The sequence below is a fragment of the Vombatus ursinus genome, unplaced genomic scaffold (genome assembly GCF_900497805.2).
Source record: "Vombatus ursinus unplaced genomic scaffold, bare-nosed wombat genome assembly UNPS02014789.1, whole genome shotgun sequence".
NCBI classification, from domain to species: domain Eukaryota; kingdom Metazoa; phylum Chordata; class Mammalia; order Diprotodontia; family Vombatidae; genus Vombatus; species Vombatus ursinus.
Genome location: NW_020954567.1, coordinates 1,965,794 through 1,987,448, shown reverse-complemented (window position 1 = coordinate 1,987,448; position 21,655 = coordinate 1,965,794). Strand labels below are relative to the sequence as shown.

Here is a 21,655-nt window from a genome sequence, read left to right as displayed (position 1 = left end):
TGCTGTCTCTACAGGTTTTTCAAAACTTAAAAAAACTATATAGCTGTATTAATCAAAGTCCTTAGATAAAATAACGATGACCTTATATTTCTTTTTTTTTAATTACAATAAGCTACAAATATGAAGAAGCAAAGTTATCTGGAGTAGTCTATATAGGAACTCTTTGGACTTTCTTCTATAATGCTAAAATAGTGGTGCTTTTAGGATTCACATTATTGTACTCTCCAGTAGAAGCATGGGACATGTTAAAGTATACCATACACTGTTTTCATACATGTACAACATTGGCGGCTGAACAACGTCTCTCAGCAATAATATTGATTATTAAAAGCCTCTGGTTTTACTAAATGTATACTCAGCCTATTATAAGTAAAAATATCTTGGGACACTGCAAAGTGACTAGAATGTGCAAACTGATATAGTAGTTTTCATCCACTTCTTAAAGGGTACTGCCACATGAAAGTCCACTGAAGATGTTGGGTAATTTTGATTAACTTGGAATTCTGCTGGCCCTGTTGAATCGGGCAACAGTTCTTCAGACCTGGCTAGAGCTATAATGCATCCGTATATTAAAGCAATGGACATGATGATTTATTTGCCTTCTCAGGTAATGAAGTTTTTCTGTTAATTTGCCTGACTAGGTCACAAAGAGCTTACTAACATTTATCTTTGATATAGCAGAAAATTCTGAGAATGCACAGTTGTTCCATTGTCTTGCTAGGTTCTGTCCTTGCCTTTTCCTATAACTCTTTCAAATCTTTTCCAAATCATTGGCACCTCGTCAATGTCTTTAACTTGAAGTACCTCTTCTGGAAGATCTTGTAAATTATTAAATATTTTCTGTGCTGTGATGGAGTAGACTAATGCGAAGCCTTGTCCATTTTTCATATACAAGTCTCTCATTGCTATAAATTGTTCCATTCTGCAGTGTCCAAGATTTCAAGTATGCATTGTTGAACATCTATTTCAACTTGCTTTCTATGTGAAACTTCTATCATAGGATCATATTTTTCAACAAATATTCCTTGAACAAACTGTACAGTCAGGGCAGATTTTCCAGCACCTCCTGAGCTAAGAACAACTAGCTTTTATCCACGCATAGTGAAAGATTGTAGTCAACACTTCAGTATTCAGGGTGCCACCATCTAGTCTCCCTGAAGACCCCATCTCCAGAGCCAGGCTTTCTCTTCCCATATCTCTGGCTCCACTTTCTGACTGCCAAGGCTGCCACCTCCCTTCTCCTCTTCCTCCTCCTCTTCCTCTTTGCCACCACTACTCGGGCTAGTTCCACGCCTAACTCTCAATGCATATATTTTAGAAAAAGACTACAAATAGAAAATGACATGAACCCAGGGTTGAATAAAAAGGACAAGTAGACTGGATTTCATTAGGGGAATTCTCCAAGGCTTTTTTTTTTAATGATCTCTAGCACAAAAGTTTGTCTTTCAACTCTGATGCCATATGGTAGTGAATCATTGAATGAAACAATCTACAAAGAATCAAAATTGTAGGTAATTCAAATGAATATGGATTGATACATAGTAGATGAACATAGATTATAGCATGTTGACAATAATTGAAGCAGAAAAAGCAGAAAAAAACATTATCAAGTATATGTATCATGAGGAAAGGATAGGGAGGTCTGACTTCAGACCAAGAGCAAGGATGCAAGGTGGCCAGTGCAATTGTATAGGCAAAGATCTAGAACATCTAGGATATTTAGGTTGGTCATTCATGGAGGATTTATTGTTGTATGCCTGCAAAACCTGGACAGTATGCCAGCGCCATGCAAGGAAACAGAATCACTTCCACTTGAATTGCCTTAGGAAGCTTTGGAAGATCACCTGGCAAGATGAGGCATTGGACACTAAGGTCCTTTCCTGAACTAAACTGCCAAACATTCAAACTCTGCTTCAGAGAGCACAACTCCGATGGGCTGGCCACATTGTTCAAATGCAACATGTACACTTGCCAAAAAGACTATTTTATGGAGAACTCACACAGGGCAAGCATTCACATGGTGGTCAGAAGAAGTGATACAAGGACACTTTTAAGGTCTCTATTAAGAACTTTGGAATTGATTGTGTGACATGGGAGACACTGGCACAGGACCATCCAGCATGGCATGCCCACATCATAGAAGGTGCTGTGCTCTCTGAGCAAAGCAGAATTGAAACAACTCAAAGGAAATGCAGGATGCACAGATTTAGAGAACCCACTCCAAATGTTCACATGGACTATTTGTGCCTGACCTGTGGAAGAGCATTCTGAGCTCATATTGGTTTGATCAGCCACAGTCAGACATACTGAAACTTGACTCTAACATAGTGGTGTCATTTTGGTCCTCTTTGAGAATGGAGGACAATAACCAACCAACCAACCAACCAACCATGGAAAGATGTGAACCAGGATCAGGGAGGATGAGAAAATTTAAATGGTTGCAAATGCCAACAGAAGAGGAAGTATTCATTGCATTGAAATCATGGCCATTGTTACATTTGAAAATTAAGGTAAACTGAGAGACAAAATGATCTGAGCATAATCAATTTATTAGTCAAGCTAGTAGCAGTAATCTATAAAGTGGGTCTATGGCGTCTTAATAACCAAAGACCACAAGGTATGGCACACTAGCCTTCATATAGTTTTGGTGAGTACAATAGAACAAAGAACAGAGTTAGGTAGATGGGGAAAACAGCATAATTGGTTACATCAAGGAAAGCAGGCTAGCACCCACACAGGCTAGTAACCACTCCTCTCTGTCATTAAGGAATGCTTGACTGATGCATGGGACCCAATCTTTACTAAGGGCTCTAAACTACCAGACTTGCTGTCTCCTCGAAAGAGATTAAAAACTCCCCTGAATTAAACAAAGACAGTCAAGGATGGACTCCATATCTTTTGAGGATGGTAAGAAGTTAACTTGTTGGGCTTAACAAACAGATATCCCAGGGGATACCAGCATGAGAGATAACAACTTTTCTTTTAAGCTAACTCAGAGGGAAATCCAAATTCCTAAGCACAACTCAAGGACATAGAAAGGTGGCTTTAGGCAGATGCAGACTGAATTATAAAAATCAATACAACAATAAAATATATTACATTGTAGAATCAATACAGCAGAAATTAATATAGTAGAAACTAGAGGTAATATTAATTTTTATCTTTTTCACTACTGGTATGATAAATATTTAATATAATGAATATTTGTTGAATTAAGCTAAGTACAGTTAATTACTTAATGTATTGGAATCCTCAATTTTCAATCAAAATAATTTGAAGTTTTTCCCTTTGAAATTATTTCTAACTGTTACATTAAAATAGCATGAGTAACTCCATTTTCTCTTTATCCGTCATTTTGTGGAGTATCAACTTCATGAAAGTCACCTGATTTTGGAGAAGTCACAAGATTACTCTCCTCCCCAACTGCCACTCAACTTAAGGAATGTCACTAAACCACCCATCTCCTTCTCACCTCAGTGTCTCCCAATCCCCTTCACCAATAAGAAACCAGGTGTCTCAGTCACTTCATCCTGTTTTTTTTACTCCTATGGGCTGTATATTAACTATGTAGAAACCAAGGTTCCAGGTTCTTATGCTACTGAGAGACTTGGACCTGATTTGTTTCTGCAACTTCATGCCTCACTAAATAAGTTATTTTTCTGGATGATACTTGTTTCTTTATTCCATTGTAACATGTAGACATGGTCGTATGACTATGTTAGGGTTGCCTTTATTAGGTGTGTCTATATGAATGACATGATCAGAATTTAGTGTATTCAGTCTGGCCATTTTGATCATCAAACAACCGACTCAGAATGACAAGCAATCAGTCTGGTAAATGGTGCAAAACTGATTTTGTACAATATCAATTAGTCCTTATTGGTTACCCATTCAGAAAAAAAAGATGTAACAGACAATTTAGTTATTACCTCTCTTGGCCCCCCAGATAGTTAACCCTGATAAATAAACTTAATCCTTATGTGACCTTGGACAAGTGACTTAACCTCACTGGGTCTTAATTTCCTCATCTGTAAAAGGAAGAGGTTGAAGTACATGACCTGAGGTGCTTTCTGGCTCTAAACATATGATCCTAATTCAAATCATTGAACAGTGAGTTGACTGGCTGACTCTTATAGGCAATATATTTCTACAAAGCAGGAATTTTATCTGTTCGGCTTATAGCAGTGGAGTAGCCATTTCAGGACTCAAGGCTGCCCCTGGGAACCTTCTCTCCCTGACCACTTCTCTTCCCCTTGATGCCCCTTTCTTTAACAACCAACATCTTCATACTTTCTCACCATGTCAGTATTCCCTGTTACAAAGCCCTGTCCCACATTCAGGTCCAAGTTCTTTCCTCCTACTTGTTTCCTGTCCCTTTGCCTCAACAACTTGCTAAATGACCAATTAGCTAATTTCTCAACTAATTCAAGGATTCCTGGTGCCATTTTAAAGGACACAACTCATAGAAACTAAAGCCTTGACTCAAATGACTAATTATGGGAATTGCAGGCACCTGGCAAACAGGTGGGGAAGATATTTTAGGGCACAGCATTTTTAGCTGTTAACTACCAACTTTATCAGTAAAGCAGTGAGGCCATCCTTGACAGTAACAGATACAAGCCATTCATTAGGAAATGCTTTGGATGTTGAAGATCCACTCTTCTCCTTTATTGTCTAGGTTATAGACACTAAGCAACATTTTATAAAGTCTAGTTCTTATTCCTAAGGAAAGGTGCATGGGGTACAAGGAAACCCACCTGCAGGAATTGTTGTACATGGAACAGTATTTCCCAACTTCAAGTTGGGATTTTATAAGTTTTTTAAAAGTCTAGCTTATGTCTTAGCTGTGAAAAACCATAGTATTCACTGTTATTTTGGGAAAGAGAACGGAAAGGTTGTAAAGGAATACCCTAGGCAGGAAGGAGGCCAGCACTCAAAATTGAATCTCAAATCACTCCCCTCCTCCTTTCCTCATTTTCTAAAAAGCCCATATCCCAGAGCTATTGAAGACTCAGTCTCTCTCCTTCTACCTCTGCCACTCAGCATGCCTTGGCCTTTAGCACATTTTTTCCCAACCCAAACTGTGCTTCAACCAATAAAATATCCAAATTTTCCACTTTCTATAACCTCAGTAGCTGCTCTCCATTCTTTGGAGCTCAAGGAGAACAGTAATGCAGAATATAAGAAAACAAGTGCCAATGAAGAGTTTGCTTTTAAGTCAACAGGTTTAACTAGTAAGGATTTTTGATAGCAAAATTTGTGGATAAGTAACATTGTAATATCTTTTTATAGTGTACCAGGCCATGGAGGTGAGGTTGGAAAATATTACTCTATACGTACTACAGTTCCTGCAGGTAGATTTTTTAGTACCCCAAGCACCTTTCCCTATGAACAGAAAACTAGAAGCAAATAGAGTCTGGGAATGCAAACAAATTTGATAGACAATTCAGCACTGAATGTGACAGCAAGCTATCCTTTCTTGTCTCCCCAGCTGTGTGTAATTTGGGGGTTACTAGAAGGTTGTAGCATAAACCACAAACCTAAATCAACTCAGATACCCATGAATAATTTCCCCATGCCATAAAAATGACACAAGACAGAAAACACAAGCCAAACACCAAGGCATGGGCTTTCCCTTCTTCTAATCTTTGCTCATCTGTCCCTAGAAAGCATTCCACTACTTATTCTGTATCATGTGTCAGGTCTTGACAAATAATGCATTCACTCTTTAGCAAAAAATGACTAGGCTTTTTTGCATTTGCAAGAAGAGCCTATCTAGTATTTGGCACTGGGAAATACCTGGGCCGGAAGGCTCAAACAACTACTACACTCCCTATGTTCTCTAATCTCAATGTGGAGAGAATTCTCCAACTACAGTCTATAGGGCCACAACCACACCCACTTATACTTCCCCGTATATCATAGTTCCACATCCCCACACCTACCTCCAATCTCCTTATGATTGCTGTATAGGCTGGAGTAACAACTAGCCCAAAATGAACCTGGGGCAAATTCAATGGTTGGGGGTGGGAGGAGAAAGGGTGGGTAGGGTTGTAGCGCTGAAGACAGTCTCTCTGCAGGTGTAGCAGCTCTACCACACTTGGGTTTGTGTCTTCTGTGTTTTTTGGCATTTAAAAATTATAACATCTTAGCCCAGGGTCTATATCTCCTCAGTTCATTTCACTCTGATTTGGAATAGGTTGCAATAGAAGATTAAATTAAATGGTGATTACTCATCATATAGCTTAATCTGAGAGGGTGTTGCTTTGTGTTATTCAGTCTTGCTGGAAGTTTTATGACTTTTTTGACTAGTAGTTATAGGCAGTAAATAGTGAAATCATTGTTATTTTAAGAATTTTATTAATAGAAAAAACATAATTAGCAGGATCATATGCACTAGTCTCTTACCTCCCAGGGCTAGCAACATGACATAGAATTTAGGAAACCTAGGTTCTAGTCTTGCCTATGCTACTAACTGGCTCTGCAAACTTGGATCATTCATTTAAGTTCTATGCCTCAGTTTCCTCATTTACTTATTTAAAAATCCTTTTCTTAATTTCTGAATTTAAACACAAAAAAGCAGTATTTTTGCATTCAAAGCGGGAAACAAAAAGATCATGACAACAAGAAAATCCTTTTCATACTCTTTGCTTTTTAAAAATTAAATTATAAATTTTGTGCATTATTTACAAAACTGTCCTTTTAGTCTATACTAATTTTGGTACTCATCTGTGCATTTAAAAAAAAATTTGATGGCCCTCTTTTTTGGCATTACTATTACTAAACCTTTCAATCCCCATCCCCAGCCATATACCAATTAACCAAGAAAGAAGAGGCATGGAGGTGAGAACCTTATAACCACTAAGACAAGGGTGGGGAACCTGCAGCCTCCAGGCCACATGTGGCTTTCTAGGTCCTCAAGTGCGGCCCTTTGACTGAATCCAGAACGTTAATCCAGAACTTAATCTCTGCACTGAGAGTTTCAAGAAAATGAATATACAATAGCCATGTCCAAAAATATATCTCTTTTTGCACCTACCTTGTCACCCTTTTGTCTTGCATCACCCTTTTATCAGGAGGTGAGTAATATGTTTCTTCATGGGACCTCTAGAGACATGTTTGGTCATGTCACTGATGAGAACTTATACTCTCCAGGATTCCCTGAAATCAACCCCCTTTGTCATCTTTACAGCACAATAATATTGAATTCCATTCTTAAACCTAAATTTGCTCAACAAGTCCTCTAATAATCAATCTGACATCCTTTTAGATTCTAGTTTTTTTTTCTTTTCCCTCTCTTAGTCCTCCTTAAGAAATAAGAAATGTGTTATACTCGTAGCTACTTCCTCCCCAATATTGTCTCTCTTTTAAACTCCTTTCCTTGCCCTATCTCTGCTTTTTTCTTTATTGAGTTAGATATATTTCTACAGGAGCAGCTAGGTGGTGCAGTGGATAGAGCTCCAGCCTTGGAGTCAGGAGAACCTGAGTTCAAATGTGACCTCAGACACTTGACACTTGCTAGTTGTGTGACCATGGGCAAGTCACTTAACCCCGATTGCCTCACACACACACACAAAAATGATGTATTTCTACACCAAATTGTGTGTGTGTGTGTGTGTGTGTGTGTGTGTGTGTGTGTGTGTATTCAACCCTTCTGGGTTCATTCAGGTAAAAATGAGGCTCATCTAATGTCTCCTCATTCCTCCATCATACTTTCCTTTATGTTTGTCAGTCAATAAGCATTCATTAAGTTCCTACTATATGCCAGGCACTCTGCTAAGTAAGGGAGGTAAATGACATAAAGAAAGACAGTACCTTCCCTTAAATAACTAACATTCTAATTGGCAAAAATAACATAAAGGGGAGCTGAAAAGGAAGAAGGGGACAGTGGTGAGGTCTGGAGTATCAGAAGCAGAGCTGAAAAGGGGATGAAGAATGGCTGTCTTGGGCTTTTCCTCAAAATGGAGGTCCTAGGGAAGATTACCAATAAAAGAAAGGAGTTGGAGAGTTGGAGGGATGATCCAGGGTAAGAAGGCAGCTATTTGGGTACATAATATACAGAAGCAAATTAATGTTGTAATCTAGTGTTCAGTAAATACGAAGACCCCAGTTCCCAGGATATGGGATCATTTGATTAAAAAAAAACTGCAAAGACACCCCATACCTTATGCCAAATAAGCTCCAAATAGATGCATGAACCAGATGTAAAAAGTCACATCATAAACAAATTAGGGAAATGAAAAAAAATTATGTATAAGATAGATTGGGAAAAACGGCAAAAAGAAAATGACAAATGTTAGTGAGGTTAAGGAAAAATAGTACATTGATACACTATGGGTAGAGTACACTGTATACAATTCCTTTCAATTTCTCAAATAAACTTCCTTTTCTAGATTTCTCTGGACTCTTATGTTATTATTTCATAGTTTCTATTCAGCTCTGGCTTTCTTATCAGAATTGCTTGAAAATCCTCTATTCCAAAAAGGTCTATTTAATCCCCTTAGTTTGGTTGAACTGAGATGTTTTATGTCTTCCTAATGAAACAGCACCTTTGCTCTTATATATTCTTTGGTCTATTCTAATCTCTGTAACTTCCCTGACTTCTATTTTCTGTTTCGCTTCCAAAAATGTGTTTCCTCACTATTCCCTATTCATGATATTCTTCTATGTAACTAATGTTTGCTGAAAGGTAGCTAATTTGGCAATATTAAGCCATTACCCTCCCCTCAAAAGTAATTGGGGAAATGGCATATATCCTGAGGCTCAACTCAAAGGGTTATATACTTAAATATGCAGCTATTTGATATATGGTGAATTGATACAATTCTAGACTAATATCCCTCTTGGAAAGAGGTAAGGGGAAAGACAGAAGTGCCTTACTAGAGCCCTCCTCCTTCTCAAAAATTGTTATTTTAGTATCCCTTGGAGAGATATGAGCTAAATTGCAGATCAAATATCTATCAATGCCATGTTCTAGCCAGTCATTTTTTAAAAAATTTTTTTAGATAGCAACCACAAAGCTATTTTACATTTGTTTTATTTACTTATTTATTGCGAGGCAATTGGGGTTGAGTGATTTGCCCAGAGTCAGACCACTAGTGAGTGTTAAGGGTCTTGAGGTCACATTTGAACTCAGGTCCTTCTGACTCCAGGGCTGGTTCTCTATTCACTGCACCATCTAGCTGTCCCCAAACTATCGTACATTTATGAAAGGAAGGACATGAACTAGATGATGGCTATACTGTCTTCTAATTCCAAAATTCCATGAGTCTACACCCTTTCTAGCAAAAAGTACCCTTAATGTACAGAAATGGGACAAAAGCAGGTGTATCTAAGAACATTCAGTGTTTATACTCTGTGTTCTGGCTTTGATTATATACTTCTCCAATGAAATAATGCAAGTGAAGTGTTATATAAAGGTCAGCAATCATCATCATCACTATCATCATCATTACCATCATCATCATCATCATAATCTGTTTTATATTTAACACATGTCAGCAGGGTAGGAAGCTTCTTGCATCTATCCCTTATATTTTCCATAGTGTCCATCATGTGTGCATAGTGGAAACTCAATCAATATTTGTTAAATTAATAGTGCGCACACTTGAGAGGCAGTAGAGAATAAAACACAGGATTTGACATCAGACAATTTTAGTTTGAATACCAGTTCAGGTATTTGTCTTATTATGTATTTGAATTTGAGCAAGTTGCTTCATATTTCTAGATACATGTGTTTCTTTTTTTCTTACTCCATAAAACAAAATGTCTGGATTGTGTTGTCCAGCTTAATCTGTGCATACTTGTTGGATATCATTTCTTCAAGTTTCTGAGATCTGTATTTCTCCCTCTGATTATTAATTTTACTTAAATGATTTATTTTAGATCTTCTGAGGGGCAGAGCCAAAATGGTGGAGTAAAAGCAGAGCCTTGCTTGAGCTCTCCCCCAAACCCCTCCAAATATCTATAAAAATGGCTCTAAACAAATTCTAAAGCAGCAGAACCCACAAAAAGACAGAGTGAAACAAATTTCCAGCCCAAGACAACCTGGATGGTTGATTGGAAAGGTATATTGTGCTGGGCTGGGAGAAGAGCACAGTTCTGCATGAGCGCACAGGCTGCAGCAAACCTGGAGCAGGCCTCAGGGGACTGAATTATGGGCAGTTGTGGCAGTTTCCAGACTTCTCAATTCATGAATGCCAAAGACAATTTAGAAGGTCAGTGGGATAAGTCTGTTTCTGCGGTGAGAAAGAAGCACAGGGTCCCAGCCCCATTCCCCTAGGTTGGCCCCAGGGCAGTGTCTGCCTCCTGAACTTCCAGCCCACAGACTGAGGAGGAATCCAGTGGCTGATCAGAGGAGGATTGCAGGGATCTCTCTGCTGGTGCAGGATTCTCTTGCTTTGCCTGTGCTTGGATCTGGGTCACAGTTTTGGGTTGCAGTCCTGAGGCGAGGAGGAGCGCTGGCGTGGTGAAGCTTGTAGTGGAGATGGAATGGAAATCTTCCTCTCATTTCCAAGACAGAAAAAAGTACTTGTGGTCACTCATAGAGCAGAGCACAGACCAGGATAGGAGTAAACACCTTGTCCTTGATCATAGCACCTTGGAAGAACTGAAAATTTACAGGTCCCTAGAAGTATCTCTGAAAACAGCCACACAAAACCCCTGAAGCTTGGGACAGTACATTCTCCACACTGGAAACAGATCCCTACCTTAACAAAGAGTTTAAAACTCAAGTAATTGGCTGAGATCATGACCAAGCAGTGCAAAAAGAGTCAGACTGTATTATCTTACTTTGGTGACAAAGAAGATCAAAACATACAACCAGAAGAATACAATGAAGCCAAAGCTCCTACATCCAAAGCCTCTAAGAAAAATATGAATTGGTCCCAGGCCATGGAAGAGCTCAAAAAGGATTTTGAGAAGCAAGGAAGAGAAGTAGAGGAAAAACTGAGAGTGATGCTAAAGGAGTCCCAAAAAAATGCTGAAGAAAATAACAACTTAAAAAATAGCCTAACCCAAATGGCAAAAGAGGTCCAAAAAGCCAATGAGGAGAAGAACGCCCTTAAAAGCAAAATTGGCCAAATGGAAAAGGAAGTCCAAAAGCTTACTGAAGAAAATACTTCCTTAAAAATTAGAATGGAGCAATTGGAAGCTAGTGATTTTATGTGAAATCAAGATACTGTAAAACAAATCCAAAAGAATGAAAAAATAGAAAACAACGTGAAATATTTCATTGGAAAAACAACTGATCTGGAAAATAGATCCAGGAGAGAGAATTTAGAAATTATTGGACTATCTGAAAGCCATGATCAAAAAGAGAGTCTAGACATCATCTTTCAAGAAATTATCAAGGAAAACTGCCTTGATATTTTAGAACCAGAGGGCAAAATAGAAATGGAAGGGACTGGAAGGCATGGAATATAATATTCCAGAGGGCAAAGGAGATAGGATTACAACCAAGAATCACCTACCTAGCAAAACTGAGCATAATCCTTCAGGGGAAAAAGTGATCATTCAGTGAAATAGGGGACTTTCAAGCATTCCTGAGAAAAAGACCAGAGCTGAAAATAAAATTTGACTTTAAAATATAAGACTCAAGTGAAACATGGAACAGGTAAACAGGAAAGAGAAATCATAAGAGACTTATTAAGGTTGAACTGTTTACATTCCTGCATGGAAAGATGATATTTATAACTCATGAGACCTTTGTCAGTATTAGGGTAGTTGGAAGGTAAAAATTATATGTATGTATATATAAAGATAGAGGGCACAGGGTGAGTTGAAGATGAAGGGGTGATATCTGGAGAATAAAATTGAGGGGTGTGAGAGGATTATACTGGGAGAAGGAGAAAGGGAGAAGTAGAATGGCGTAAATTATCTCACATAAAACAGACAAGAAAAGGCTTTTACAGTGGAGGGGAAATGGGGGAAGGTGAAAGGGAATGAGTGAATCTTATTCTCATCAGATTTGGCTTAAGGAGGGAATAACATACACACTCAATTGGGTATGGAACTCTATCTTACCCTATATGAAAATGGGGGGGAAGGGGACAAGGGAGCAGGGTGATGACAGAGGAGAGGACAGATTGAGGGAGGGGATAATCAGAAGCAAACACTTCTGAGGAGGGACAGGGTCAAAAGAGAGAGTAAAATAAATGGGAGATAGGATAGGATGAAGGGAAATACACTTAGTTTTTCACAACATGACTACTATGGAAGTGTTTTGCATGACTACACAAGTGTAACTTGTATTGAGTTGCTTGCCTTTTCAATGAGGGTGGGTGGGGAGGGAGGAAGGGAGAAAATTTTGAACCTAAAGTTTTAAAAACAAATGTTTAAAAAATTGTTTTCACATGCAACTGCGAAATAAGAAATACAGGAAATGGGGTATAGAAATCTATCCTGCCCTACAGGAAAATAGAATGGGAAGGGGATAAGAGAAGGTGGGGTGAGATAGAAGGGAGGGCAGATTAGGGGAAAGGGTATACAGAATGCATGCCATCTTGGGGTGGGGGGAGGCAAGAGATGGGGAGAAAATTTGGAACTCAAAATATTGTGGAAGTTAATGTTGAAAACTAAAAATAAATTTAAAAAGTAAAAAAAAGTAACAAAATAAAGAATATGAAAAAGAAAATAAAACAAAATCAAAATATCTGTAATTAATAGATGCATTAATGTATGCAATGATGTTCAAAGCACATGATAAGTGGGTAAATATTAGCATTATCATCTGGTCACATAGACCTACCTCTCTTGTGACCTGCTGATCAATCTGACCCTATTCATGAGCTTGTTAATAGAAACTTAAAATAGTAGAACATTAAAAATTAACATTTTAAAAGCCCAGAATGAAACTTCAAAATACAAGTATTTTCAATACTTGTAGTAGCAATGGAGAAATATTTTGCATTAGGTAAACTTGAAGGAAAAATTAAAGCAATATTCAACCTCCCAATAAGAGAAAAGATAATTTTAAATTCAAAGAAATTAATGATGATGATGATGATGATGATGATGATGATCTCATCTGAGGGTCCATATATAATATAGTTACTCTTCATTAAACAGAATAATTACTTAGCTAAAGCTCCTCATTTCCAGCCATGCAAAGAGAGAGAGACAGAGACAGAGAGAGAGAGAGAGAGAGAGAGAGAGAGAGAGAGAGAGAGAGAGAAATTTACTCAGGTGCATCCTTGACTTTTTATTCATTTAAATTAAATCTTTTTTTTTAGATGCTAGTTATAATTTTATTTTATTTTTTCAAATTTTTCAAAATATTTTTAATTTTTAACATGTGTTTTTAAAACTTTGGGTTACAAATTCTCTCCCTTTCTCCCTCCCCACCCACCCTCATTGAAAAGGCAAGCATCTCAATACAGGTTATACATGTGTAGTCACGCAAAACACTTCCATAGTAGTCATGTTGTGAAAAACTAAGTGTATTTCCCTTCATCCTATCCTATCTCCCATTTATTCTACTCTCTCTTTTGACCCTGTCCTTCCTCAGAAGTGTTTGCTTCTGATTATCCCCTCCCCCAATATGCCCTCCCCTCTATCAACCCCCTGCTCTCTTGTCCCCTTCCCCCCTTATTTTCCTGTAGGGTAAAATATATTTCCATATCCAATTGTGTATGTAATTCCCTCCTTAAGCCAAATCCTATAAGAATAAGATTCACTCATTCCCTCTCACCTTCCCCCATTTCCCCTCCACTGTAAAAGCCTTTTCTTGTCTGTTTTATGTGAGATAATTTACCCCATTCTACTTCTCCTTTTCTCCTTCTCCCAGTATAATCCTCTCTCACCCCTTAATTTTATTCTCCAGATATCACCCCTTCATCTTCATCTCACCCTGTACCTTCTATCTATCTATCTATCTATCTATCTGTCTGTCTGTCTGTCTGTCTGTCTGTCTGTCTATCTATACATACATACGTATAATTTTTTCCCTCCCACTACCCTAATACTGACGAAGGACTCATGAGTTACAAATATCATCTTTCCATGCAGGAATGTAAACAGTTCATTCTTAATAAGTCTCTTAAGATTTCTCTTTCCTGTTTACTTCTTCCATGTTTCACTTGAGTCTTGTATTTGAAAGTCAAATTTTATATTCAACTCTGGTCTTTTCCTCAGGAACGCTTGAAAGTCCCCTATTTCACTGAATGACCAATTTTTTCCCCTGATGGATTATACTCAGTTTTACTGGGTAGGTGATTCTTGGTTGTAATCCTACCTCCTTTGCCCTTTGGAATATCATACTCCATGCCCTCTAGTCCCGTAATGTAGAAGCTGCTAAATCTTGTGTTATCCTGATTGTATTTCCACAATACTTGAATTGTTTCTTTCAGGATGCTCGCAATATTTTCTCTTTGACCTGGGAATTCTGGAATTTGCTACAATATTCCTAGGAGTTTTCCTTTGGGGATCTCTTTCAGGAGGTGATCAGTAGATTCTTTCCATTTCTATTTTGTCCTCTGGTTCTAGTATATCAGGGCAGTTTTCCTTGATAATTTCTTGAAAGATGATGTCTGGGCTCTCTTTTTGATCATGGCTTTCAGATAGTCCAATAATTTGTAATTTCTCTCTCCTGGATTTATTTTCCAGGTCAGTTGTTTTTCCAATGAGATATTTCACATTCTCTTCTATTTTTTTTTCATTCTTTTGGATTAATTTTACAGTGCCTTGATTTCTCAAATCATCACTAGCTTACAATTGCTCCATTCTAATATTTAAGGAAGTATTTTCTTCAGTAAGCTTTTGGACTTCCTTTTCCATTTGGCCAATTTTGCTTTTTAGGGAATTCTTCTCCTCATTGGTTTTTTGGACCTCTTTTGCCATTTGGGTTAGGCTATTTTTTAAGTTGTTATTTTCTTCAGTATTTTTTTGGGACTCCTTTAGCATCACTCTCAGTTTTTCCTCTACTTCTCTTCCTTGCTTCTCAAAATCCTTTTTGAGCTCTTCCATGGCCTGGGACCAATTCATATTTTTCTTAGAGGCTTTGGATGTAGGAGCTTTGGCTTCATTATATTCTTCTGGTTGTATGTTTTGATCTTCTTTGTCACCAAAGTAAGATAATACAGTCTGACTCTTTTTGCACTGCTTGGTCATGATCCCAGCCAATTACTTGAGTTTTAAACTCTTTGTTAAGATAGGGGTCTGCTTCCAGGGTGGAGAATGTACTGTCCTAAGCTTTGGGGGTTTTGTGCAGCTGTGTTCAGAGATACTTCTAGGGACCTGTAAATTTTCAGTTCTTCCAAGGTGCTGCGATTAAGGGCGAGGTGTCTACTACTTTTCTGGCCTGTGCTCTGGTCTATGAGTGACCACAAGCACTCTTTTCTGTCTTGGAACTGTGAAGAGAATTTCCTCTCCACCTCCAGTACAAGCTCCACCACACCAATCCTCCTCCTCATCCCAGGACTGCCATCCAGAACTGTGACCCAGATCTAAGCACAGGCAAAGCAAGAGAATCCTGCACCAGCAAAGAGATCCCTGCAATCCCCTCTGATCAGCCATTTGATTCCCCCTTAGTCTGTGGGCTGGAAGCTCCAGAAGCAGCCACTGTCCCAGGGCCAAGCTTGGGGGCTAGAGCTGGGACCACCTGCTTCTCTCTCTCACTGCAGACACAGACTTTTCCCACTGACCTTCTAAGTTGTCTTTGGCATTCATGAATTGAGAAGTCTGGAAATTGACACAGCTACCTGCAATTCAGTCCTCTGAGGCCCACTCCAGGTTCAAAGAGGCCTGATCTGTCTCCATGCCCACATTGAATTGCTCTCCTCTCCTCACTCAGGGCGATATACCTTTCAGATCAACCATCCAGACTGTCTTGGGCTGTAAATTTGTTTCACTCTGTCTTTTTGTGGGTTCTGCTGCTTTAGAATTTGTTTAGAGTCATTTTTTATAGGTATTTGGAGGGGTTTTGGGGAGAGTTCAAGCAAGTCACTGCTTTTACTCCACCATCTTGGCTCCACCCTTTTTTTTCATGTTTATTTGCTTTTGTGTTAGTTGGGTATTGTAGCTATCAGCTATTCATATTTACTTGCTAGTTTTTTTGCATATACACTGATATTTTGCATATTTTGTCATTCTGCAGGTTATTGTTACCTTACTTTTGCTTTGCTGTTAAACATATTTGCTTGGTCTTCATATCTGCATGTACTTCTGTGCCATGTGCATATATTCATATCTGCTGCATGGAAATTAGGCCTGTAATCCCTGAAGAAACCTGTCAGGACAGAGAAAAAACAAAGGAGATAGAAATAAAAAGAGACAGAAACAGAGAGACAAACAGAGGATGAGAAGGAGAGGGAAGGAGGGTAGATGGGAAAACTGTCTGCTACACAACACCATAGCTACTACCATTGCTTTTGCCACTGCTATGGTAATGAACTTATGAGATAATTGGAAGAATCAATATGAACTGAGTCAGTATGAGCTGACTGCAGGGCTCGCCTGCCTCTATATCAGTTGTTGGTTTAAGAAATCTCTCCCTAGGCATAGTTGTAAAATTATCTGTTCTAATTCTAGTCTAATAAGTTTCTGACATCATCTTTAATATTTAGATCACATATACATTTTGAGCTTATTGTGGGGTGTTGTGTAAACTGTGGGTTAAAGCCCAATTTGTGCCAAAATGCTCTGCAGTTTTCCCAAATGTTCTTATCAAATGAAGAGTTTTAACTAAAGTAATTTATGTTCTTGGGTTTGTTGAATAGTAGGCTACTGAAGTCACTTATTTCTGATCCTTTCTTTTCAACTCATTTACTTTTGTATTTCTTTAACCAATCCTAAATATTTTTCACCAAATAGTAACAGCATAAGTTGAGATTATCATTCCTACTTTTCTTTTAATTATAATTCTCAAATTTCTAGACCCTTATTTCCTCCAGAGGAATTTTGATGTTATTTTGTCTAGCTCTATAAAATAACTTCCTTGGTAGTTTAATTGGTTACAGTAAAACTTTACATTAACTTTAATAATATTGCCATTTTTATTGTTCAACCATGAGCAACTAGCATCCTTACAATTATTTGTCATTCTTTATTCTTTGAAAGGATAATATTGTGGGCTTATTTTTATGTCTTAAAAGTGAATTGGTTGTTGTTCATTCTTTGTTTTGAAAGAAAACCAATGACATCATGAGTGACCAATAACATGACTCGTGCATGAGTCGGATTTAAATGAGGCAGTGTTACATAAAGTCATCAACCTCACTCTCTCTTCCAGAGTCATCGAAATCTAGTGGCAGCACAAAAGTTAAGACAACTGACAATGGCCCAGGATGCAGTGGATGACCTTGGCATCTTCAATGCTTGACCAAACTCTAAGCACTCCACAGTGCCTGCTTCAGTCACCCTCACGGTCCTTGGAACAAATTGTTCTAATCAGTCCTTTCCACCTGGAAAAGACTTCACATGCTTGGGGTAGATATGCCACTCACTCACTGACAGATTTGAGGCCTGTCAGTTACCCTCAATCTGGTTTAGCCTGTCTGCTGAGATACTTTGCTGGGGTGTAACCACTGCACATGCTACAGCTTGTTGGAGCCACAAATGAGAGTTGGGTGAAGATGGACACCAAAAGTGGATGGATGAGCAGCCCTGGAAAGGGCTCAGCAAGCCCTCATACCAGAGGTTCTAGCCCTCCTTGAACACACCAAGTGAGTAATTTGGTAGATTTAATCCAAGATATTTTATACATTTTGTAGTTATTTTAAATGGAATCTCTCTTTTTTTTATTATTTCCTCCTGGGTTTTGTTTTTTCCATGAACAATTATGATTGACTTTTGTGGCTTTATTTTCTATCCTGAAGCTATTGTCTCAATTAGTCTATTTGCTAATTCTTTTGAATTTTCTAAGTAAATCGTCCTATCAAAAAAAGGGTAATTTCATTTCTTCTTTGATGATATTTATGTCTTTTATTTATTTTTCTTGTCATTTGTATCACTTGAATCTCTGGAATATTGATAAATAAAAATGGGGAGGGCCAAGAAAATGAGGAAAGAACCCTTGCCTTACTCATACTTACTGAGAAAGGTTCTAGTATTTCCCCAATACAAATAATGCTATGTTTGAGTTGTATATATATATATCTATATATCTATATATCTATATCTACATATAGATATGTATGTATTATCATGATAAAATAAACCATTTATAACTATGTTTTGAGCATCAATGAGTATTACATTTTTCAAATTTTTTCCTGCAATTATTGATACAAATCTATGATCTGAGATATTTTGCTTTTAATAATTATGGTAGATATTTTCCTATTATTTATTCTTCCCTCTGATATAAATTCAACTTGGTTATAATGAATAATTATTTGGAAAAAATGTTTTATTTCTTATGCTAAGATTTTATTTAAAACTGTTATGCTATTATTCATGACTGTTTTTCTTCTCAAATTCTGTACCTTTTTGTCCTCCTCTGGTTTATATATTAAGACTAAATTTGTCTCATAAAAGGACTTTGGTAAGTAGTCTTTCTCAATAACATAGAATAATTTGTGTAGTGTAGATGTTAATTGATCTTTAAATGTTCGATAGATTCACCTATAAATCCATATGACAATATTTTTCCCCTTTGGTAATTTTTCTACAGATAATTCAGTTTAATTTTCTAAAATTTGATTATTTGAGGTATCCACCTGATGTTCTGATAATTTGAGTTCAATAATTTTATAAGTAATTTTCCATTTCTTTTTAATTCTTCTAAATTTTGCTGGCATATAAATTGCATATAGTAGATTCCAATCATTCTTTTTATTTCATCTCTGTTGTGACTTTTGCCTTGTTCATTTTTTTTATTTAGACATTTATTAATTTTGTTAGTCTTTTCAAAGAACCAACTTTTAGGTTTTTTTAAATTTTTCAATTTTATCTATTTCTTTCATTTAATTTTTTTTTCTCTTTAGTGTCCTTGCTGTTTCCTAATTGGTTGATTTTCTAGGTTCTTAAAGTACATATTCAGTTCATTCATCCTTTCCTTTACTACTTTATGGAGGTATGTTTTAAGAACTATAATTTTGCTTATGAGAATTGCTTTCTTTGCAATCCAGAAATTATGGATCATTGTCTCACAAATTTTAAATAAAATTCTCTTTTATATAGTCACTAATTGTTCCTATGATTTGTTTTTGGATCCACTCATTAATATTGATATCAGTATTAAAATATTTAGATTCATATCTTTTGTTTATGTTCCTTTATTAATGATCATTTTATTCCATTATATTCTATCATGAATATATTTAGTAGTTATGCTTTTTGATATCTTTAGTGCTCTAAAATGTGTTCTATTTTTAAAGGCATGATGTGGTGATGAGAAATACATAGTTTTTAATGTTTCTATTCAGAGGACACCTTAGATATCTCTCCTCTTCTGTAATATTTTATTTATTTCAAGAGTTCTTAATCTGGGGTCTGTGGACTTTTTTTTAATATTCTGATAACTTTTTTTATAACTGCTTACAATTTCCCTGTTTTTTATCTATGTTGTAATCTTTTTAGTGTTATCTTTGGTGTGTCTAACAGCATAGCACATTACAACTAATACTTTTTTGGATTCATCTGTTGCATAGTTAATTTTGTTTCACCCTTTCATTTTCATTCTGTATGTTTCTTTATTTTTTAGATATTTCTTGTATACAAAAAAAGGAAGTTAAGGTGGGAAGAACAAAGTCAGTTCTGACACTGTTTTGAAGTTTAGTATAATAACTGTCAAGAAATAAGCCTTCATGTCAGAAACAGACAAAGTAATGAAAGTACTGAAGAGAAAACATAGTTTTGATTTTTTTTCTTTATTTAAAAGTTTACTCCAAATTTGTGGTTAATGTTAAGAACCTGCCAAAGAAACAAAGTAATAGCTGATATTAACTTTTTTTTTACAGTTTATCAAGTACATTTCTCACAACAACTCTGAAGAATACATGGTGCTCAGTTGTTTTGTTTTGTTTTGCTTTGTTTTTTAACTTGTCTTGCCAAAGTTATTCTTAGGAAAACATAAGAAATGCTATTGATTTAAAATAAAATAATTTTACTTTTAAAATTACAGTATTTTAGATTAAATTGGCTATTTTTCTTTTAAAGTAAGTCTTATTGTTTTTATTTTTATATCACAATTTCCTCTAGTATCCTCTTCTTTACCCCCATCCCATGCTAAACAAGAAATACTATTTTAAAAGACAAATAAAAAGATTAATATAATATAAATAGTATATAAATCATCAGTCTATCAAATAGTATATCAATGATCAATATCAATGTAATAATATATTTATATAAATGATCAATACATCAAAAAAAGACTGCAAATATGTATAATATACCACACTTATAGACCTCATACCTCTGCTAAGGGGTACCTCATATCTCTTCTTTGGAGTTTTAATTGTTCTTTGTAAATATGACAACATTCAGTTTTGATGTTTTGTGGTTGTTCTTTCTGTTTACATTTCTTATTTAGTTTCCAATTCTTTGCTATCATAAAAAATGCTGCTATAAATATTTTGGACTATATGAGAACTTTCTTCTTCCTATCAATGGCTTATTTAATGGTATAAACCTAGTAGAATCCATGGATCAAAAAGTATGGAAATTATAGTCATTTGTTTCACATAATACCATATAGCTCTCCAAAATGGTTGTACTGATTCACAACTTCACCAACAATGCTCCAGTGTGACTACCTTCCCAAAAATCCCTCTGGTATTGACTTTTCCCATCTTTTGTCATCTTTACCAATTTGCAGGGTATGAGGTAAAACCTCAGGGTTGATTTGATTTATATTTATCTTATTGATAGTGATTTGGAGTGTTCTTTCATGAGATTGGTAATAGTTCACAATTCTTCTTATGTATATTATGAGGGTATAGTGACCATTGAAAGGAATTTAAAGGGATTTTCTAAACTCAAGTTAAATGGTCCACTGCCATCTGGGTGTGGGAGCTGAGGCAGAAAGGGAGTCCAAATTATTTTGGTGTATTCAGGGGTGAGTGGAGGAGTGTAGTGCGAAACCTTCAGTTCAAAGTCAACTCTCTCCCTGGAATTTCTCATAGCACTATATCTCTCCATTTTCATTATACCTCATAACATGCTTAAAATGTTCTTTCTTCTCCCATTATACTGTAAGATCTATAAGGGTAGGAATCATTTCATTTTTTCACATAATATGCCCTTAATAATAGTTCACATAGTAGACTCAAAAATATTTATTAAATGAAAAAGTATTCAATTAAATTGTGATATAAGATGCAATCAAAGAAAATATGGCAAAGAACGTCAGTTGCCTAAGAAAGTATAATCCTAAGTGATTTGAGTACTGTCTTCCCTTTATTAGCATTCCTATAAACCTGTGGACTACTTATGTTCAAATTCTGGGTGCCATCTTAGTCCAGCTTCAGTCTCACTCTATCCCATATGCTGCCATATAACTTGTATGAAGCCTGAGCATAGTCCATACTAAGTATTCTTTGTAGTGAATACCAATGTGGTTTTTTATTTGTTTCTCTGTTTTTCAAAGCAACATCATATGTAATGGGGAAGTACTGGATTTGGAGTCAAAGGACTTGAATTTGAATACCAGCTCTGCTACCATATAAAGCCACTTTGTTTCTCAAGGCCTCAGTTTTTGCATTTTAAAAATGAA

General features: G+C 36.6%; 1 pseudogene; it reads right to left on the bottom strand.

Annotated features, from left to right (window-relative positions):
• Nucleotides 1–569: 569 nt before the first annotated feature.
• Nucleotides 570–1,100, bottom strand: LOC114047492 (annotated as a pseudogene).
• Between the last annotated feature and the right edge of the window lie 20,555 nt (nucleotides 1,101–21,655).